This window comes from Cardiocondyla obscurior, linkage group LG23 (assembly GCF_019399895.1).
Source record: "Cardiocondyla obscurior isolate alpha-2009 linkage group LG23, Cobs3.1, whole genome shotgun sequence".
NCBI lineage: Eukaryota > Metazoa > Arthropoda > Insecta > Hymenoptera > Formicidae > Cardiocondyla > Cardiocondyla obscurior.
In genome coordinates, this window is record NC_091886.1 from 2,826,644 (window position 1) to 2,849,724 (window position 23,081).

The 23,081-nt window shown below is 41.6% G+C and overlaps 1 protein-coding gene and 1 long non-coding RNA gene across 6 annotated transcripts in view; one reads left to right on the forward strand and one right to left on the reverse strand.

Annotated features, from left to right (window-relative positions):
• Nucleotides 1-23,081, forward strand: part of Fur2 (furin-like protease 2) — a 293,284-nt gene that overhangs the window by 161,453 nt on the left and 108,750 nt on the right. The gene's annotated exons all lie outside the window — the stretch shown is intronic.
• Nucleotides 13,687-23,081, reverse strand: part of LOC139111228 (uncharacterized) — a 47,776-nt gene continuing 38,381 nt past the window's right edge. Inside the window, exons 3-4 of one of the 2 annotated variants that reach the window (XR_011547176.1) lie at nucleotides 15,468-15,608; nucleotides 13,687-15,342 (exon numbers count right to left, since the gene is read on the reverse strand). This is a non-coding gene — a long non-coding RNA (uncharacterized lncRNA). Of the gene's footprint in view, nucleotides 15,609-23,081 lie in introns of both variants that reach the window. The other variant, XR_011547175.1, reaches the window with a different exon arrangement.

Below are 23,081 nucleotides of genomic sequence, written 5' to 3' on the forward strand. Positions count from 1 at the left end.
AACAATTAAATATAACCCTTCCTTCCAAGTTTTTGTCGCTTTGGACGCTTTGATTTCTAAATACTTTCGGTTCTAGCGCATCGAAAAGAGCGGCGCAACGCGACGTAACGTTGCATGTATTTCACATAACGCTATCGTAGCTTTATAAGGCCTTTACGAGAGGCCGCCGTAACGCTTCCGCGCGTGTTATAGGTACCGTAATTACAAATTCCGCTCGATTACCGTCATCAACGACGCGTACGTGCTCGAATTCGTGATCGGATTGTCGGAATTTGCTTTTATTCGCCCAAGCGCATTGTCAACGAGCGTCGCGCGGGTTGTATTCGCGGCTGCAGTCGCGTTTCCGCGAGCGCTACGATAATCGAGACTACCTACCACCCTTCGCACGGAAATCACCGGTAATACGTGCGCCAGTTACTAATCGGTTGCACCGCACAGAGTTAACTCTTTCGTGGCCGAGAGGTAAACGTGACCGAAGCGTTCGTTTCGTCAGACGTCTTCGAGTACAAATGGACGAAAGTGGCTGTTCGAGTGATCGGAAAATATGTACGGACGAGATTTTTTTATGTGCGATATTGCGTTCGTTGCTTTCTCATGCATAATTATCTCGGCGGAGCAGACACCTTTAAATTTTTTTTTTTTTTTCTTCTCCCGCTCCCTCTCTCCGCGATCGAGAAAAAGTACATAGCGCGGTAACTGATTCTTACATTAAGTAATTTTACAAACTATGCAACTTTTTTTTTCAACGGAGGAAGATCTGGCTTATAAAAAAAACTTAACGTAAAACTTGCTTTCCTCCTTCGCTTAGAATTTTATTAAACTTGTACTGGGAGATGCACAGCAACTTTTCCGGCCGGCATTTATTTAATCTATGAATACGTAATTATTACATACATCACACCTGCACGCGTAATTTATTCAAAAATATAATTAAAATGCAAGTAAATAAATATTTTTATCTTACTTGTTTTTGTATACATTTAAATTTTTTTAATTTAAATATTAAAACGTGATTTTATTTTAAAGAAAATTTTTTTTTATTTATTGAAAGCAATAAGTATTTTCTATATTATATAAGTACGAAAGAAAAATATTTTTTCGCGTCTTTTTTTCCTTTTCTTTTTTTTTATCGGTAGCAATAGCTGACGACGAAGTCATAAGGTTGCATGGTAGCAGCGGACGCAGATTCACTTGGCAATTTTCTCCGGTCGCGGTAATGGAATCACCGTCAAATCGACGCAAACTCGTCTCCTCGTCGAATTTTATGCGATGCGCGTAAAAGACAAAAATTCAAGTGAATGAAACAGCGCTCGGAGAACGGACGGGCGAGTCACAGGAAAATAAATCGACCGGTTGTGACTCTTTGATCGAAAGTTCCGGTCACAATCTTTCTCCCCCTTTCACCTTTTTCCGCCTCCCCCTCCCTCCCGCATTCCTTTTCACCGTGCTACATGCATCTAGCGCGCGGCACCGTCGCCGCAACGCCGGTGCATCCGGATGCAATCCCTCGACGGTTCTGCGCCGAAGTAAGTTTCGCGTAAACTCAATTTTCGCGGCGAGAGACTTTTCGGTCGAATTCCTCGGCGCCATTCGTAAAACCGTGATGGGAATCCACCTTCATTGCCGGGATTTAGCATAATTCGAGACAAGCGTGACTCCGAAGTCGACCTCCCGCGCGATATATCCGACGAGATTTTTTTTTCAGACACCCACCCTATATTTTTTTATCTTTTTATTGTTTTATCTACTAAGTTTGTAGTAAGGGTACTTGTATAAAATTTCGCGAAAAGTAATCTATCGGAATTGATGAAGCGCATATTAACGCACATAGAATAATGTTTCTAATATTTTTACTGCAAATCTCTGATATTAATTTTATTGATATTCGTGACAAATAAAATAATAGGTAATATAAAAAAAAGAAAGTAGTGATCATAATGTCGATTGAATACACAAAAGCTCGTGGCTCTCAATTTTGGTTTGTATTTGTCGAGCTTTTTAATTTCCATTGACGGAAGCTAACTTTGGATTAAAGATCAGCTCACAAAGAAACTTCGCGATGCGGAAACCTACACGATGCGACAAAGGAAAAGTCGGATATTTTAGATTAAGGCGCAAAAATATGAATAATGTAAAATATGCCGTGGGGAAGAATAACAGAAGTAATAAGATGTAGTCGTAAGAAAAGAAAAGGGAAATATTGTCTTGACTCTTTCACCACGTAGTTTCAATGAAGCAAATTATTATTCAAAATTGATATGAATTATTGCAAATCTATTTTTTATCTCTGAATTTATTGGAGTTACAGTAAAAAATTTTAGACTTGTATTTGAGATATTTAAAGGAATTGCACGGAATAATTTATTATCTTGATTCATAATTTACACGTCAAATTATCGTATACAATCTTAATTATTTCTTCTTGTTAAAAATTACGAACGATAACGCCCTTGTTCATTCAATAGCAACGGAAATATACAAGACGCATTGTCACATGCAAAGGGAACGAACGCGATACGGAAGTTTCAGTTAAATTCGTCGTGAAAAACACGTTGATGCCTCTCTGTTATCTCACGCTCGTTACACGCTCGGCGCGTCCACGGGGCATAACGGAGTCGCGAAAAATAAGTGGAGAAAAGGCGCCGACTGGATATAAGCGCGTGAGTAAACACGTGGAGTTTAGGTGCCCCCGAGTAGCGCGGAGTAATAACCGGCGGGCCCATAAACCCCAGGGGCTGCGAAAGAAAATTAAAACCGTAACTATACACCACGCAGCGGCTGTACGGCCAGATTACGTTCTACCCGGGCGTTCCGATGCATCGAGACGCGAAGGGGACGGACGGTACCCTCGTTTCCCTCCCAACTAGCATTTCGCGATGCCTTCTTGCCTCGGGACAGAGCGACCCTTGACTTGAAGCGCGGAAAGATACCTACTCGCGAATAATACGAATAAAAATGCCAGTGTCGTGTTTACGAGGCCGACGGAGCATAAGGCAGTCCACCCTTTTTTTCTCTTTCTTTCCTTACACTCCGCTCGTCCCCTTTTATCCTTTTCTCTTTGTCTCACATTCTGTGCCGTTTTCTACTTTTTTTTTTTTTTTTTTTTTTTTTTCCTATTTTCTTTAAGTCTTCCTCTCTCAACGAACTCACTCTTTCGTCTTGGCGTCGCGACATCATCATCGTTTCGTTTCTTTCCCTTCGCTCTCGTTTTTCTACTTTAGTTTCTCGACCCTCTCTCTCTTTTTCTTAGGTATCTAAGCGAGTATGTACACTCGGTTTATTGCGCTAACGAGCGGTCGCGCTTTAGAATTTTTTACCTAAAATATTCTAATTTTCCGGCCGCTATCGCTACACGTACGAAATCATGCTATATGCATTCGTCAGTATTCTAAAACGCATTGTATTTGAAGTTTTTCTTATTTACAAACGGTTAAAAAATTTTATACTGCTCTAATTTTATGGGTAGATAATAATTAACAAGATCTTTCTTCTTTTTTCAGGTATGTTACTTTTCAACCGCAACCAATATTCACCGCATATTTGTAAGTAAATATAAAAAATAAGAAATAAAAATTATACATAACATTAATATAAAACTATAAGAATTGCATTTTCTAAAACAATGATAATATACGAGATTTATTATAATTAGCAGTGTAAAAAAATGGGATATTTCGGATTTTTCCATAATTAACTATCGTAATACTACGGCAGATTCTTAAACATCCCCAAGCGTTCGACTCTTTCTCTTTTTTTTTCCACCGTAGAAGCATATGTTTACATTTTCCTACAAAAATCTCACGCCCTAAGATAATGATCTTTTTCTCTCGCGGAGCAGCCATCCCGAGCCACTGTATTTTCATAACGTTGCGAGTTTCCGTCGTAACCGTAACTATTCTCCGGCGGCGGTGGGAAGAGCACCGTAAAAAGAATCATTTCGAGAGAAATCGTAACTGGAACTTTCAAACGCGATCATTCCCGACGCCGGACGGAAACTGCATATTTTATTTCGCATCCAAGTTCTTTTTTTTTCTTTTTCCTTACCCTCGGAATCGTATCGGCGCAGATAAACACGCTTCTTAACGTCGGACAAATTGAACTCGGGAGAGAAACTTAAATAAATACTGACGCGAGTAAAAAATGAGTTGTCCGCCGCTTTTAATTTCCACCCACGTCACAACGGAAATGCAATTTAAGTTAATGAACGCGCAGACACCTTTGACGCGTTTCGTTCGTTCGTAATTGAGAAACCACAGCTGTTATCGCGGCGCAAGATCGTCGCGATATTTTCTCGCGATATCACGGGTGACAAATTTATCGGCATGATATGGAAAATAATTATAATAATGTAACGCGAAGGTACGCGGAATTTACAGATTCACAACTGTATAAAACGAGAAGGAGAAAAAGAATGAAAACGGATATAAACTCTATGATGGGACTCTTAATAGGTCTATTAGCATCTGCAGTTTTCATTTCGAGGAAAGTAAAGCGCAAGTTAAATATCCTCACAAAGATGAAAAACTAACTCGGGAGACTGATTAAATTATGATTCCTGTTCCATTCTTATATTCAGCGGTGACCATTCCGTTTTATCTTCGACGATATGTTTCTCTCTCGCGATTCCCCCAACCATTTTCCCTGTTTTCTCGGGGGGAGAGTCTTTTCAAGCCGGCCTATCAATTATTCGCCGATGCGTTTGATTACCCATATCATATCGATTGTCTTCAATTACCAACTCATTACCCGACATTACGTGATGGGCGGACAATTGAAACGGAGCCGCGCGGTATTTTACGCGAGAAATTCAATTATCCGTAAATTGCGTATTTATTGACGTGTTCATGCGAACTGTAATTGGAATTCATAATCGCATCTCGATATAATCAAAAATGCCGATAATCGCAATTGTTATTTGCATTATACAAAATGGAGATGTCCGAGTTTCTTTTTCACGTTCGCGGTGTATAACAGACGGAAGTAATTCCGCGGAGTGAGGATTCGAACGTACGAACGTTACTTGGGAAATTTGCTTTTCAGAAAGAATTCTATCGCACACTTTTGGGACAGCCGGTAAAAGCAAATGGAAATTAATGTTCTTTTTTTTTTTTTACTTTTTTTTTATAAGTTTAAACTTTATAATCTAACACATTAATCCCTCATCGTCAATCATATTCGTCATAAATACAGTTTTTAATCGATTTGCACAAATTACTGCCGCATATGTATCTATTTATATATTCGCGTTTAATAATTAATTATCAAGAATATTTATTACGTTGTGTTTGTCGTGCACATCAAAGGTAAACGTCGTATAAATAATTCTAGTTCATAATTTTTTATTCATATACGTTTAATGGACATGATAAATTGAATAAACCGACGTATATGTATAAATATATTGCATAATAAATTGATACGTCTCGAAATTAATTTGCAAAAACTTTATCAAGTTTTAAAAACGTTTAGCTCATCCTACCGCGTGCGAAAGTTGATTGTTTTAAACGAGGGAAGAGAGAGAAATAGCTAATTTATAGTTTTGAGTTTTAATTGTCTAGTTAAATACTTATTTAAAATGTAATAAGCGAACAAAAATTTTCTCCCCTTTTCAAAGTCTACTATTCTGGACATTATTCAGGGGGGGGAGGTACATAAATAATTATGAAGTGTAATTTCCAACGCGATGTAAACATGTGCGTTGTAAAAGTTCCATCAACTCACCGAGAAATCTTTAAACAAGATCTTATGCCAATGCAAAAGTGAACGTCCACTTTGGTTGTTTTTTATTGCGCTCGCGAAGGTATTATTATCTTTTCCTCGGTAAACTCGAGCATTGTCGCGGGAATTACATCGTAAACCGTTATACGCGAGGCAATTTTAACGCTTTCGGGGCCGAGTCTTTAGCAGCAGAAAATTTCAGTTTATTATTATTAACATGACTATATGTACGCTTTACATTTTACTTTGTATAAAACTTTTCAAATGAGACTAGAAATCGAATACTTTAATTTAACATTTCTTTTCCAATTTTATATTGCATAAGATGCATGCTTTTAATAAAAAAAAAAAAAAGACAAATAAAAAAAAATTAGGAATACGTGAAGAATTAAATCTTGAACTGTTAAAATTGCCTTAAATTAAGAGGAAAACTTATCAATGACTATTTTGTTCTTACGTCCCGGTAGTACTAAAGAGTTGATATTTTTTACCATTAAAGGCGCAGGTAACAGATGATTAATTGTTTCTGTATCGTGGTGCGAGGAGATTTCAGGTCGATGTCGATAACGAGGGGAAAGCCGATTTTAATGAGAAAAGTAAATTCCTCGTATTATTCGCGCGTCACGGTCATCCTTAACGACACGATTCATCTTACACGCGCGAACACCTTGTTTTAAAATGATTTATCGCGCTAGCCTGTTTCGCGGTTATTACAGTTTTCGCTCGTTTTGTTTGCAACAATTTTCCAGAAATTAATCTCAATCCCGGCGCAGCACCGTGATCGCTTATCTCGCGGTTGCATTTACGAGGCAACGTCGAATCTAAACGGGGACGAGTGTTCTATCACTCGTTGCCGGACATATTTTTCAGAAAACACACGACATTATTTCAATTAAATTAACAAGAGAATAATATTATATAAACCAACAATAGAAAATTAATTCTCGGAATTTAATTATTTTATATTATAAAAATAAAAATATACCAGCAAAATAAATTTCGTAAAAGAAAAAAAGACAGCTTTTTTTTCACGTCTATAATTATTTCTACACGCGTTTCGTCACGTATTTTATTATCTAATAATAAAAATAATTACGACGATTACCCATTAGTCATTTCATCGTCTCTTATTATATTCTCGCTTCTAGATAATTTTCGTTCATTACGTTCACAAATTAACGTAAGGCATATAGGCGTTGTGATTATAATCAATCAATATTATGTAACCGTGTATCTCGCATGCAATGTATCTCCTGCTCACGCGGAGTCTCACGCGGAATCCTTGAACGCGAGCCTACATTCCCAGATCACGTTCTCGATAATTCGCGATTATTATTCCCGTCTTGATCTCGGTACCATCGCGCTTCGAATTTGAATAATTACAATGCGCACGATTAATCGCGTCATATTTTACGTTATTATCTTCAGCGGCGGTTGTTATTCCGCAAAGAGGATCACGGAAGAACGCGCCCCCGTGACAAATGCCCGGCAGTTTCGCGTATCCTCGCGGTGACAAATTTCGGGACGGATTTTTGCCTGCCGGCGATACCCCGCGTAAAATATGTCACGAAGCGTGACAGTCCTGACGCGAAAGGGATCGTCTAGGAGATGAAAGTTTTCGCGTGTCTCGAACTTTTTCTCTCCCTTAAGCGTTCGAGACTGAAACATAAACGATTGCCGTCCTGCTTTTTTTTTGCTTTCAGTCACGTCGCTCTTAAATATCTTTATAATTCAGAATGTAATTTCACACTTCTAACGCAAAGCGAAATTCTTCAACGTCCAATTTCGCGAACTCGATAATATTCCAACAGTCGTTCGGATTTTATTAAATCTCGCGATTGATCGGGATTCGTGTATCCTTCGCTTAAAGGTGTGTATACACTTAGCGAGCAAACATCGAACGAACATAGCAACCGCGGACACTCCTCGGTGATGTGTTATTTTCGGAACGATTGATTTGTTTGAGAACGCACATACGCGTTCGTTCGCTAAGTGAATACACACCTTGAGGATAATGCTTATGAAACGAAACGCTATTACGTTTTTCTTTCCTAAAGAATTTTACGCGTTTTACAATTTTAGAGGCATCCCGGTTTCCGCAGGTCTTTCATGTAACGTCTCTTAATACGCGTGTAATGCCGACGCGCGACGCGAGGAAATCGCGGACGCGTTATCGTTTTATTTTGCGTGCAACTTTGTAAAAAGCAACGCGGTTTAGTGTAACGCTCGTTCCGAAGGGATTAAAAACCAAATTCCCGCGTTTACGTCGTACCGAAACACCAATTTGCGGACGGCACTTATGGCGGGTGGCTATTGCGGCAGGCGTCACCTTGCTCGGCCCCGCAATTCCGTCGAGTACCGGCAATTCGGCCTGCGGAGGGCTTTCGCTATCTCGAGTATACCTATGTGCGCGTTTGTGCACGTGTGCTCTGCGGTCGTGGGCGATTCGAGCCACGGCACGCCATAGACGCGTCTGGTTTCTACGAAAAACCTCAGAGGTTGATACCGTCTTTCATGTCACGCGGGAGTATTTTCCGGCTAAGCCACTAAACTACGCGATATCCTTTTGTCACTTAATACCGGGGTAACACGATACCACTCAGCCATGGGCGAGCAATTAGTTAAAACGATTCCGCGACAAGAGCGAGGAGAGAGAGATGCTCCTCGACTCGTGTTCGCGCGAAGGTGAGCACGGGCTCAAGATGTCCCCGAAAATTCTGCAGTTTAATTCGCGACGAAAATTAAAACGAGGTTTTCGAAATATATTTTTATACGTAAGCTCTGCTGTGCCCCGTGATATTTAAGAACAGCCTTTCTCTTTCGATTCCGTTGACTTACGAAAAGCGACATTAACCTTCTTTTTTTTTTTTTAATAAATTAATTTTTTTTTTAATTAACAAAAAAAAAATTTTTAATTACGAAACGAGCTTTTTTTTCACGTATATACACAAATATATATTATCGCGGATAATTGTCTTTATACTTTAAAGAAGATAAAAAATTACCTCCGCTGGTATTCCGTTCCCTGCATTTTTACGCATGAGAGATTACAACACGATTACGCGATAATGTAACCCGAGTTAATTCAACGTTTCTACTGTTTCTTACACGAGTCTTGTTTGGCTAATGATCTCGTAGCGAGCGCGCCTGCCTCTCGAGTTACAAGGTGGTAACACGTGTTACAATGTTGTAAATAGCTTGAAGCATATATTCGACTGCTTTGTCGCGCTCGGCGATTAGCCACCGTGAAAAGCGCCGTTAATTCACGGCGCCAACTGGCTGGCTAGCTAACGCTTTTGCACTCTCCTCCCGGAACTCTGAATTATTCATTTTGTTTAGGGCCTGTTGACATGCGACAGGTACACTCTAGTCGGACAAAGGAACAATCGCGATGCATTTTGAATGGCATGGTTATATTCACGATTTTGTACACCGCGTGCAAACCAGAGAGAGACAGGGAGAAATGAGGCGCGGGGAGAGGGAGGGCTCGCGGATGTTAAGTATGAATAATGTTGACCGGCGCGTATCTGATTAAGCGCAATTTGCACGCTCGCGGCGTCAAACGTTTTCGACAAACGTCCGTTTACGTCATGTTTAACGTGATTCCCAAAAAAGGCGCGGGCGAGAAATAAGAGAGACGCGAAGCACATCCCGCTTATTATTTCGCGAATGATCGGGCAACCCGCCAGAAATAAAAGAGACCGTCTAGGTACTAAATATAGTATAGAATACATTAATACTTCAGCAAATTAATTTCGTCGCGTATTACTTTTTTTAAATCGTGACGGCTCTTCTGGGTTTCGCGCCGGGAATATCGATAGCGCGCTAAACGCACGCGCGTCGATCGGGCTTTCCTAAACGTACACGTTATCGTGTGTGACAGGCAGAAATGATCTCGAAGTAATTGCGATTGTCGGCAACGGCTGTGCGTAAACTGAAAGGCTGATATAAGGACGATTCCGCTCGCGACGTGACCCCTATCTCGCGAAGAAAAGAGACTCGATCGACTCGCCATCGAGCGAAAATTGCGGAATTGCCCTTTCAATCTGGCCGCAATTCCCGTCGAAGATCGTGTTTTACGAAGAAAAGGTGTCCCCAAGCTTGTCGTGACCAGATGAGGGTGCGAGGGCGGCTGGAGAGTGACGAGATGGAAAATGAGAAAGGGAGGGAAGGAGGGAGACGAAGCGAGAAATACAAGGGAGACTGAATAGGGTGCTGAAGGAAGGGGAGCAACAGGCGGTGGATATTGACTTCCTCGAGAGTGCTGGGAGCTAAGAGAAGGGCAGGAAAGAGCGAGCGAACGAGGGTGTAAGAGAAGGCACTCGTTCGCCGATCACAGAGACGCGAAATGAACTTCGTCTTACGGCAGAGCGCTACTTTGCGCGGCGAACTCTTATTCATTAAGGGCGCGAGAAAAAAAAAAGAAAGATAAAAAAAGTATATCGCTGGAGACAGACGTATTCAGTATCGCGGAGAATTCCATGAGAAAATAGAAACGACATGCGCAACAAGAAAGAAACTTACGCCGCAAATCCCGTCGCCCGTTTCGAATATCGTAATTTTCTGTTTCTAATAGCCACCATTCCGCGCTCATTCACTGATTCGCATTTCGCGGAAGGAAATCCTCAACTCGTGTCTCGTTTCATTATTTCGTTTGAATGTTCAGTTGGAAAACTATACTTTTGCAAATTTTCTTTTTTCGAATTAGCAGTTCGCGTTTTATAAGTGGAATTCGAATCGAATTAGAAAAATTGAAATTGAAATATTAGAAATTAATTAAAGGGCACGAGCTTTCTGCAATTTTTTAATTTTCTTTAATTATTTAAACGATGTCTAAAGTATTAAAATATCTCTCGAATATTTTTACGGTCTCTTTTAGAACGTTACGTTTTCCAAAAAGTTAAGAGAAAAACTTGTAACAATATGTCGTAAATATTTTAAAATGTATGTCTAACATTTACAGTCGAGTGGACTTCCGGAAAAAGATCTGCATTCTGAAATCTCGTGAATCATGCAGAAACAAAGAAAAATGTTTCCACGCCGCTCCAAAGAATACGACGCTTCTTCGGTCCCTCGTTACAGAAAATTGACAGATAACAACTACTGGAAACACGATACGATAGATGACACGAGGATAAACGCGCGGTCCCTCGACACTTCAAAGCTAATACCTCTCATTCGTTCGCGACAAAAATAGTCGTCTATCATCGACCCAAGTAGAAACCTCATCGTTAAGAGCCGGCACCTTTCGTTCAAGCTTTCTCTACCAGCGGTTCATAACTACGATGTTTGCGACGCCGCGATATGATTAATGCAAAACCAACTTTAAACCCGTAATTATATAATTGTAATTATTACATCAACGTCATTACGAGTTTCGGCACGTCTTTACTCACAGAGAAAAATAAACGCGTTTTTGTCTTTAAGCTTGAGGTAAAATAACGGCGATACAATCGAGTCTTAATCGCATATTCGGAATGACTTATTCAACGAGGCTATATAAAACCCATAGGTGTCTAAAAGTTAAGAACCACTGGCTTAAATGGAAGCCTATCGAACCTGTTGCTTCTTGGCTCGGCTCGGCAGGCTTTTCCCCGGCTAGTCTGTGCCCATTCGGGATCTTCCTTCGATCATTCTCCTTTCTCTCTCGCGAAAAGGCTCGGGCGACGCGCCGTATATTCGGGTCTCGCGTTAAATTTACGAGTAAGTAGTTCCGTGCCGGCGGTCCGAGCGCTAGCGCAATTGCGAATCACCGCCGTCCTTGCGGTGACGGTAATTCACGGCGGATCTGGCAAAACCCCCGCGACTAATCGAGACAAACGCATGGCTTAGCCGGTAACCGATAACCCGTACGCGACTTCCTTTGTGTTGCGAACGCCGAACCTGTTGCTCCTGCCGCGCTTGCACAGGCCCGCCTGAACCGAAGCTTTACCTATCGACCTATACACCCACCTATCCGTCCGTCTCTCTGTCTGTTTGCCGTTTGTTTTGTACGCGCTCGTTTTCACCTGGCTACCCCGGACGGAGAATGCGAGCGGCTAACCGCTCGCCGATAGAAATATATCCGCTCGATCGTATCGCAGCTAAGAGAAACGCAATCAACGAGCGATCGTCTTGGGCAGTTTCCCGGCGATTGATATGCATTTGCGGTTTGTTACTCGCGTTATTCGAAGCCCCGAACGCGAAACGACGAGTATATTAATTAAAATATTTTTAAGAATGCTCCGCCGGCTTGAATGAAACCGTAACGTTGCACGTGAGAATCGGGGATACGAGATAATTTTATTTGTACGTTATATTACGTGATACTTGACGGAATAGATGCATTACTTCCGCGTTCGACGATATTGCGCATCGTAGCTTTTTTAGATTAGACTTTGACGTGTGCGTGTAATAACGCAGCCTAGCGTGATTATGTTTATCGCATAATGGATGTGTAATTTTAACCTGAAGAAATTAATCACGTTTTTTATCAAATAGCTTTTTTTTCGCTTGATATTCTACGAAGTCTTTTATGCCACTTTAAATTTGTATTGATTATAGAGTATTATTTTCTACGCTAATGTACTTAAAAGATTTTTTATTTTATTAAAAAAAAATTAAAATATTAAAAGAGGAAGGACTGATTATTATACCAAGACGAGCCGATCTTAACGCACGGTAACTAACTCGCAACAAGTAACATCCGCACTTCATTTGTCTCTACAAGCTTCGTGTAAACCAGGAATTAGTCCCTTAACACGCTGAACGCGCTGAATTTTCGGTTAACTATACGGAAAGCTACTTAACGACTATGCATTTAACGCAACAGTAATGTTCCTCGTTTGAGCGCTCGGTATTAAACTTCTGTGATTTTATTCGATTTGCCCTTTATTGAAATTTCAGCTTTGTACGCAATATTAATTACGCGCGATTTTGTACATTTAATGTTTCGGAATTAAAAGCTTTTTAATTAAATTTTTTATTTTTTTATTAATACTCTTTTATTCCCTATGACGTTGACATCTTAACGCTTGTAATAAAAAGAAAAACTCACCGGTTTGATGCGCAGCGGCTGAGTTTTGCAGCTAGGATGATTCTGTAACATAATAAAATATAATTTTTTAATTAAATAATTTAAAATACAGTTGTCTGAACAAGATTTCTAATAAATTGAACTTTCTCAAAAGGTTAAATTTCTTTACTGGCTATTAAATTCTTTATTACTTTTAATTGTCCGCAAAAGAATTAAGCAATTACAAAAAATAACGAAAAAAAATGATTGACTTTATAATAAAAAATAATCCTTACCGATACGTTGCTCAGCCGAAGCCTGATGTCTCTCCCAGACCTCCTCCTCCTCTCAGATCACGGCCTCCTTCCGCGCACAAGACACTCGCGAAAACCGCAACCGGGTGAATTTAAAATCGCGCGATGGTATACGGCACTCCCGGTTATAGAAATCTTACAACAAACGCGCGATTACTTTGACGATATTCGCGAGACGATCGACGAACCGCCGGCGGTTCGTTTATTCAGTACCGGCGACGAGAGATGCTTCCTCTTCAAGTATGACGATGCTGTAACATAAAAATATAAAAATTAAATTAAAGGAGCAGTCAAAATTATGTTAATTAAAAAAAAAAAGAACTCTCTACGCGCTTCTAATTTTTCTTTCAGTTACACAATTAAGAACAAATTTAATATCCAATAAGTAACAAAAACTTTTTAATTTTATACATTTAAAATTGATTCTTACCCTGAGGTTGCTCCGACGAGGCAGGATGCCTCTCCTAGGCCTCCTCCTCCTCTCAGTGGGGTCGTCGAGACGAGCCATCCTTCCACGAAGGTCACTCGCGAAAACCGCGACCGGACAAACTAATTTCGCGAGAATTAATTAACACTTACAGACAATCGCGCGACCCTGGGCGGTACTCGCGTTTGTAAAAGAAAAAGAAACGTAGAGCAAAAATTATTCGCGCGAATATGTTATCGACACTCCCGAAAAGAAAACGACCGACGAGCCTCTGCAGCTCGTATACTCAATCATCGGCGACGGACGACGTTCTTATCTTCCTCGGACTTCTATCTAAACAAAACCAAAGCTGTATTCAGATATCGTCCTCAAGATATGAACTCACGCATCGCGAGGAGCTCGTACTTGTGCAAGAATTACTTATAACACGAGCTAAAAGACTCACTATGAATCGGAATGTGAAGCAAGAGCATGTATAGAAAGCGTAAAGACTCGAAATCGCCATTCGAAGTACTCGTATATTAGATATGAGTTCCTATCCGCGTGTACAGAGCTCCGTTATCTACGCGTTGCGTATCGCCACGTGCTAGACTACCGACTGCGGAGTAGTACGGAATGCGAGGAGTGGGGATGGGCTCCGAGCGCGCTTACCCTTGCGGCAAAGACCGTGCGTCCCATGTGTGTTTATTTCTAGCGTTACGATATTTAGCGCGTTACAATAAAACTTATCACGAAATATTATTTTCAATATTAAAGTTCTAACATATACATTTATAATCGGTCCATGTCGCGCACTTTATGAATTACATATGTTATATCATTTGTAGTTCGTATAATCGGTGTGAAGTAGATAATATACTTAATGTACAAATGTATTTATAAATTACATTTAAAGGAACATAGAGTGTTTAAAATACCGCGTGAAATATAATATACATCTGTAAACTATTGCTGAATATTATTTTAGAATTATTAAAATAGTTTTCTTTGTGGAAAAAAAAATTAAAGTAAACGACACGCTTAGTAATGTGTATTTTTAAATAAGGCGGAAGAAATTTAGAATCTTTTTAGATTTTACAATTGATCATTACAGAATATTAGTGTATTATAAAATATTATGAGATTATTAATATTTTCATTTTGTTAAAACCTGTTTAAAAATTAAGTTACTCAATGTTCCTTTATATGCAGTCTTTCTCGAATTTTATTGTTTCTTCGTAAAATTATAAAACGGCTTCGGCCTTAAAATATCAATTACCATTTTATTTTTCATATCCAGCGTGAGTAAAACGCTGCTGCTGCTACTCCAGCAGTCTTTTGAACTCGACTGAAGCTGGAAATAAAATTACCACGGCGTTCTGCTTCTGGCTTTTACGGCGATCACCATTAATTCGTGCAGCTGATTCCGTGCCCGCATTTCTTTCTCGAGCAGACTCTGTCTTCCTTCGTTCTGTCTGTTTGCAGATTTATGAGTTTATATAGATTCTTCCCCCTCTTTAAATCCCTCTGGAGTTGCGTGGAGTTCCGTTCTGGCTATCGGTTGTCCCGGTCCTTACGTCTTATTTCTTACAAGTTCCCACGAACCGCGACGAGCTCGTACTTACAAAAAGCAATTACTTTAGAATATAAACGTCAAATTGATATACTACAAAAATGTCTAGTTACTGTCTAGAGTACTGAGAACTAAAAACATGCTGCGTTAGAAATACTCACGTGTGCTCCATACGAAGAACGTTTTCAAAGGCAAGATAATAAGTCGCGTTACTCGTCGAATCGCAGCGTTTCGTCGCACAATCCTCCCTTCGGCTTTCATTTCTCGGCTGACAATGAATCCTCCCTTGTCGTTCGTTCCCGCCGCGGCAGCTCCCGTCCGACAGGCAAGCGACAAGCTGCAATTACAAACGTAAATTATTCCCGCGATCAATCGCGCGCGAAGTTAAGTATTCGATCCACGTTCGATCCACGAGCGTGTACGATTTAAACGCTTAAGTGCAAGAGACCGAGGTTCGCTTACCAAGCCCTGTCCGTCGGTCCGTTTGATTGCTCATGTAGACCCTGATTTTCGGCGGGAGGCGTCTTCGTCAAGATGGAAACTCGCCGACCGCGGGACGACATAACCCTCGTCGTTCTGGAAGGAAGCCAAGCGTCGCGAAACCTGTAAAAACGATGCACGAATTAATTAAATGCCAGCGACTGTCCATCGGATGTCTCCCAGCGCTTTTTTGAAAACGACACTCGCTTTCGATGAATAACGGAGACGCGAAGGGCCAGAGCGCCGGAGCTCCGTACTCGCGCGGCAACGGATATCTTTCGATCGTGCGATCTACTGCAACGGAGCGGACGCACAGCCAACTTCCGCGCATAGGCCGGCCGCTGGCGCCCTCTTCGTTTACGCGAAGCTTTACGCGGGATTTTTACATCCGGCTTAGCGGACATTTAAATGAAAAAGAATTCCCTGACAGGAACGCGAAGAATATTTATTTCGCATATAATAACTGTATTATAGATATCCTTATATTGAATTGCTCGATTGCTCACTTTCTCATTTCCCTCCCGACGTTCCGTAGGTTTTTCAATCTACCGCGCGAAACCGTAAAAGTTTAACACTCGAAATCTATATGAATCTCCTGAGCAATTAAATCGCCTATACGCACGTACGTACCGCTGAGTTTTAGTTTCGCGCTCGAGTTCATAGACACGTGTCGAAAGAGAGAATTTTATTTATTGTAAAATTACCTGGCTGAAAAAACATCTCGGAAATTGTGAAAGCGGAAGGAAAGGGGCCTTGTTGAAAGTTCGGCGGTAATGCCAATTATCCGATCTGGTTAAAATCAGTTTGATGCGATTAATTTACAAAACGAACCTACACCGACGAGTAATAGTACGTATAATAACAATCGCTCCGCGCCACGCAGCCCCGTGCGTATGCATATATACAGTTAATCCGATAATTACCGTATCGGCCGTCGAGCGCGTGTGTAAATAACGCTTGTTTACTAGATTCTGTGATATTCATTTGGCGAGCGTGACGCGACATTAGCTCGTTCTCTCGTGTCATTCGCATTCATCGGCTCTGCGGTTTTTAGCGAGATTTATTAATGAACGCCTGTCGTTACGGACGAGCTTTCCTCTCTTTCAAATCGGCGAATTTGGATTTGGAGTTGTTTTCGCGCGCGACAAACGACACTTAATAGAAACGAGAAATATCGCGCGAATGAATCTTAATTCTTTTTTTTTTTTTTTTTTGCCCGGGCGAATCACGCGCTACGCGCCCGCACCGCGGAAAAGACGCCCCGTTGAATATTTGACGAGGGTTCTGGCAAGTCCAGATCGCTTTTCGCTATTACATTAACGATGTCGGACGAATAATTCTACTTTTGATATCGCGGAATTGAAATTCTCTCATGTGTCTACACTTCAGCTTCGTGAAGTTTCTACTTCGGTTCTACTAGCTACGCAGAGGGAATTCTAAAAATCCTCATTTCTCCCGGTCCCCGGAACTGGGGAAAAAATTTTTTTTTTCTTTTTTCTCCCTCTCTTAACTTATATTTATACGCGGAAATTTTAGTCCAAAGTCTAATTAAAAATATATAATAAAAAGATAAACAATTATCCGCTAATTGTAGTGAAATGTGAGTAACAATTTCTTCATTATATGTTTGTATAATTATAACTCGTTATATTATAATTATATACGGCGGCGAATGTTGTCAATTAACTCGTTTTCTGGTTTTTGTCAAAAAATTATTTACAAAGTGTTTTGCAGTCTTTCTGCGCGGGACATTTTAGCCTTCGCATTTCGCTTGCAAAACTTGCTTTGCAAGCGCGGAATGCGCGCTAAAATCCTTCATTACTTCGTCCAGCATTCCATTCCTTTAACTTCTGCATCGCGGAAATTCAACTCGTTATTTTGCTCGTAAACGAATTGTCGCGGATGAATAATCAATTAATTAAGGAAACACGTTCAAACGCCACGGCCAAAGGCAAAGGGAATTATTTGAGAGACGTGGGAAAAGCAGAGTCGTTCGCGCCCTCGTTCTGCTTGCGATCGCCGAAAACTTTACTCGTTACAAGTCATGCAGGCGACGTTCAAATCTGCACGGAGAGTAATATTTTATCCGAAAATGCTCGGTGATTCTGAGAACTCTGATCAAATTAGCTGCCAAGTATCAAACCGGAATAATTATCTATCGCGTCAATAGATAATCACGTAGTCGCTGGCTTTTTTACGTCTCTCTTTCAGCTTCCTCGAATTTTCCACTTTTCAACTCGTTTCGTTAAGAAACGATTAGCTGCTGGCGATTCTTCTCGTTGCGAAAGCATTATACGAGGGATTAGCAACGCTTTAGAATTAGAGATTAATTTATTATGCACGTTACTCGCATAGCGGATGCGGTTCTTCGAATAATTTTCCAACTATGCGATTTAATCGATAAGTTCTACAGAATACAGAATAATAACGTTAGTGTCAACTGAATAAATCATATCTTGTATCGACTATCCATATGTCGGTCGAAACATTATTATTAGGAGAAATATGAAATATAGATATGACCGCAAGGTAGCGGGATCCAAATTCTTCCGTCCGCGTTTCCGGCGGTACACAAACGTTTTCTTGAATCTTTGAACAATATCCCGCATTGTTTCCAAGAATATTGTAAAGAAAATTCAGTTACATTGAAGCGGAGATATAACTTTAAATTGAATTTTAATTTCACGTCTCGTTTTTAAACAAAATACAGTTTTTTGTATAGAACTATTTTTTTTTCTTTTTTTTTATTTTTTATTGGACAATACGTTTGAATTTTTTCTTTTGCTTTCTTTCTTTAATCCGCTTCGCGAGCAATAAGAGTAAAAATTGGTTTGTTGAAATTTTGAAAAATTTGCGGTGAAGAGTAATTAAAGATTTAAAAAAAAGGTTTTTTGTTGAAACGTGGAAAAATATTTTAATGCTCACGATAATATCAGTAAAAATGGAAGTATATAAAGGTTTTAAACCTTTGTCCACGTTTCCGTATTTGTTTTATTTCACGTTTTCTTTTTTTTTGGTTTCTTTTTTTATTTTTTATTTATTCATTATTTTTCTTGCGATTAATTGCAGCTCGATTTATTGCATTTCATATTTGCTATTTGATACTTTCTCATATATTTTTTATTAGATTTTGATCTCCAATCCTTTTTTTCCAGAATACAATAAATCTTTTCCCGTTTGTTAGTTCAATTTGTGTGTGGTGCGCTGACGTAGCCTCGCGGCAATAAAACAAGAGCGCAAGCCGGGCTTCGAAATTACGATAAACCGGCCCCGGAACTTTCGGTTAAAATATCGAGGGATAACCGCACAACTTGTTTGTTTTGTCGTGCCGGTAGCAAGCATACTGCTGCTCGCGAGAAAATTGATGCAATCGACTCGTCGGTATGGATGCATGCACTTTGACACTTTGCCACCGGGAGGCTGCTAGTTAACGCCGGCATGTTTATCGCCGTGTTGCGTTGTTATTCGATAAAGCGTAAAATTGCCGATGACACACAGCGCGAATTCATTGCGTTTTTACTGTGAATGCGACGCGTGCACTTGAATAACGATGAGAGAAGCATATGTGCCACGTCGGAAGAGCCGCTTGATATAAATGGATCTAAAAGGATTCTTATCGCCGTGTCGACGAAACGAAATTGGGCCGATAAAAACGATCGAGATTGTAAAAGGCACGCGCGCGGCACTTTTACGATTTTTTACATCCGTAATTGATAGATTATATTTGCGTACAGATATTTACTTGCTTTTAATTTTTTTTCTTTTTACGAGTAGAATTGTCTCTCATTAGAAGTGGACGATAATATACGTACAGCCAAATATACCAAGTTTTACCAAAATACAAACGCGATATACATAGCCGAAAACTACGTGAATAGCAGACTCAGGATGATGTGAGTGACCGAAATGCACAGCGTAGTTGAATGTCTAACGACTTGTTGTATTTCTGTCGTATTGGTATGCATTGCTAAACTACAGCTTGTTTAGAACAATTTTAGCCCTTAGCGTAAATCATTTTCGCCTATCGACGTGGTCCCGCGCGGCTGGAGTCAAATACACCGGGGGTACCGTTGACAAGTGTCGACTGTAACTGGTACAGGTCGCTCGGAGCACAAACGACCGACCGGGATTATTCAGGAAGTTCCCGGCGCACCTGCGCATAAATCCGCGTATTATTACGTCGCCGGTATTAAGCCGCACTGTCGCCCGATTAATTAGCCCGGGGACAGCGTAGTCGCGCGATTACACGCCGACTGGAGCCGGCTCCGGGGGTGGAGAAGGGGGCGGGCGTGCATTACGGGCTCCCGCGGACTTGCAGGGCACGCCGTTGTACTTCATATATCTTTCGGATAGCGCGACGTCGCCTTACGGCCGTTTTATCACCGCCGCGAACTGTTAAATTCACTTCGCCGAAGTTCGCGCGCGCGTGAAATATATTCGGTGACAGAAATCCGATACCGCCGTAGTTGCGCCCTCCCCCTTGATTCCGATCCACCGGCGGGCCGCAGTACCGCGGGCGAGTTTAAAGCCACTCTTATAAGCTCGCGTCGAATTAATCCTAACGAACGCGACCCCCGCAATAAAAGCGATCCTGACGCGCCGCGACGAGTTAATCGGCGGTACGGTTCGGGAGATTTTGCGATGCCGTACCACGCGAGGACTCTTTTGTGTCCGGAATCACTTTTACGAAGACAGAAATCGATTTAGCACGCGTTACGTGTAGGAGGACCAAGTCGAATATCGACGAAGCTTTTAATACTCGCGCTTCCTCTAATTCGGGAAAGACTTAAAATAACAGTTAAACCGTCACTCGTCTCGAAAGTGTATTTTTAATAAAAGTGCAAATGAGAAAATGATGGATTAAAATATAAAATACGTCATAATTTTATACGTCCAGGCGTTTCGGTAATTTTTACCACGATAAATAGAATAAATTTTTTTTTTTTCCCCAGCAATTCATTATTTCGCATATTATTTTAGTTTGATGGCATTTAAAAGATCCAGCGATTATAAATAATAGAGCGCGATGAGAATCGCGAGAATGTGCTTGACACGAGTGAAATTACGTCGGTTGAATTTTAGCGGAAGAATTTTAATTTTAACGCGACGCGCGCGATGAACTTGAAATAAATACGAAAGCGTCGACCGGCTTCTTCTCGCAAGCGGTATCAAATTCAAACAAATTTCCATCCGATGGAAAACTCTAACCGAATTTCCAAGTTTCTCCATAACCATTGTCTTACGTTAGGAACTCGAAGTTGACGTCGTTGACCACGCGGGAGTCGTCCCGAAGGGCCCGTCGAGTCTTGACGGTCGACATCATCGCGGCGGATTTGTCCCTGAAACTTTCGGCCCTTACGGAATCAGTGCGCGCGAATCGTCGCGACTTGTTCGAGTTGCTTTGGCACTCCTTACTATTCTTTTTCTCTTAAGCGGATCCCAGCCGGTCGATCACTCCGTCGCTTTCGGGCCGAGAGACGTAAAGTCGCGCACGGTTTTTCCAGTCGGTTTGCGCGACAAAAGAATCTCTTGTCTTCCCCCCCCCCCCTGGGCGGAGAGAGGTCTCCGGAGAAAGGACAGTTTCTTCGGTGGCGGGTTACACCAAGCGAAACGGACGTTTCGACATGCCACGTCGAACGCAGAGAAGACGTTACTCTATGTCAGGACCGAGGCAGAAGAAAAGGCTGCCGCCCGAACTCGTCGCATCTCCGTACCCGTTGTTCCACTTGGACGAGAAATGTTCCGTGACGTATACATATGTATTACGGACGAGTCCCGACAAAGAAGGACCTCTCGCCGGGTGCACCTCGCGCTCGCAGATTTTTCGAATTTCGTGCCCGATCACGGAATCGCTCTTCGCCCGACGGTGGAATCGCCGATCTCTCTTCGCACGATTAGCATACATTTATTGCGATCCGCAGCGCCTCGAGATAATCTCGTTTTAAGCACGTCTGTTACGCGTCGCGGAATGAGCGAGGGCCGGTGATACGCGATCGATCATCCGATACATTTTCATCGAATAAAACTACGATTTTATTTTTCCTTACTTCTCGTTGCTATCGTATACGACGTTCTTCTCCGATAATTTTAATATTTTTTAATTGCCGTAATAGCTTAATTCGTCGTTACAAATATTTCGATTGGAAACGATTACGAAATCACGCCGTAGTATGTTGCAAATTTGCAAGACGGAACGTAGATATGCGATACAACAATTCGTAATATTTCTCCTTCCATATATAAATATATATATCTCACATACTCTCTCGCCTTCTGGATGTAGAGATTATCGTAACAAGCGAACAATATGTCGTGTTACGCGGGCAAATGGCTCGGCGCGGTAATGCGAGACTCGAACACTCAATTCGATGCGTCGCTCTCTGAAGAAGCAGGCAGCATTCCGGTGCTGCAGATGCATTTGACGCGAGCGCGTGTTGCATTTCGCGATCGCTGCAATACGACGCGCTACTCGGAAGACATCCCTTAAAGGGCATACTCGGCGAGTTATTCGCCTGTACGTAACTCGCCCGCCTCCGTCTCGCAGCATCCAGCTCAATGTTATGGAAATGTCTGGAACTTTCGTCAGAGGGAATTCCGTATGTGTGCCGGTGGAGTAGAGCGAAGTGGAGTTTCTCCCCGTAAGCGTGCGCGCGCGCGAGAGGAATTGTTGCTCGTACTTTTTCGGTTCGCGGCTGAATACCGTTCTGCCCAGAAACATGCGTTTAACCGCATTACGCGCGTTATGCCACATCGAAGAAATATCGTCGCGCACCATATTGACCGTAAGAGACTACGTTACCGCTGTATCAAGTCTTATCGGCGGGACGAACGAGATCAATACTCCGATTCGGTATTTTTCGCCGAGCAAACGTTGCGTGAACGCGATATAGCGATTCCGATTAAATGATTAATTTCACGGGAGAGTGACGCGTCTTCGGTCTTTCGTTATTATTATCCACGGGAGATATATCTTTCCCGTGAGAATTCCAAAAATTCCAGCTTCAAGTTCGGAACGGTACGTACTTAATATGCAGAAAATTCGTATCACGCGAAACACTGCAGCGATTCGCGACGTGGATTATCCGTGCTCCGCGTAGCTACATATATTCTTTATAAAATTTCAGAGATTCGGGGAATCGTCTCGTCCTTATTTCCTGTCAATTTTATCCTCACCTCGATATATTAACATATTAGCGCGGTCTTGCCTTTTCGCGAGCTCGCCAGAAGATCTCGTCGAATAAGAAGGGATCAAACGAGGATCGCGAGGGCTGGTCGAGAATTTCAAAGACACCGGGATTTGATCGAACGAACTCGTATCGTCGAACTCGAGCTAGCTTCTCGCATTGTATTCGCCGAAGTCTCGCAGCCTCTTCGTTTCTCCTTCACGGTAACAACGCGCCTCGCCATCGCCGGCAATTCCGAGCTATGAAATACGAGTGTCCGAGCGTAAGCTATTGCTTGCTGTGGCAGCTCGTCGCTCTTATTACATCGCTCCCTCGCTCGCTCGTCGGCTCGCACAGTTCCTCGGTGGAACTTCGCGCCCGTACTTTCCCGGATGCTGCCGTCGTAAGGCGCATTCACCGCTCCATTCTCGCT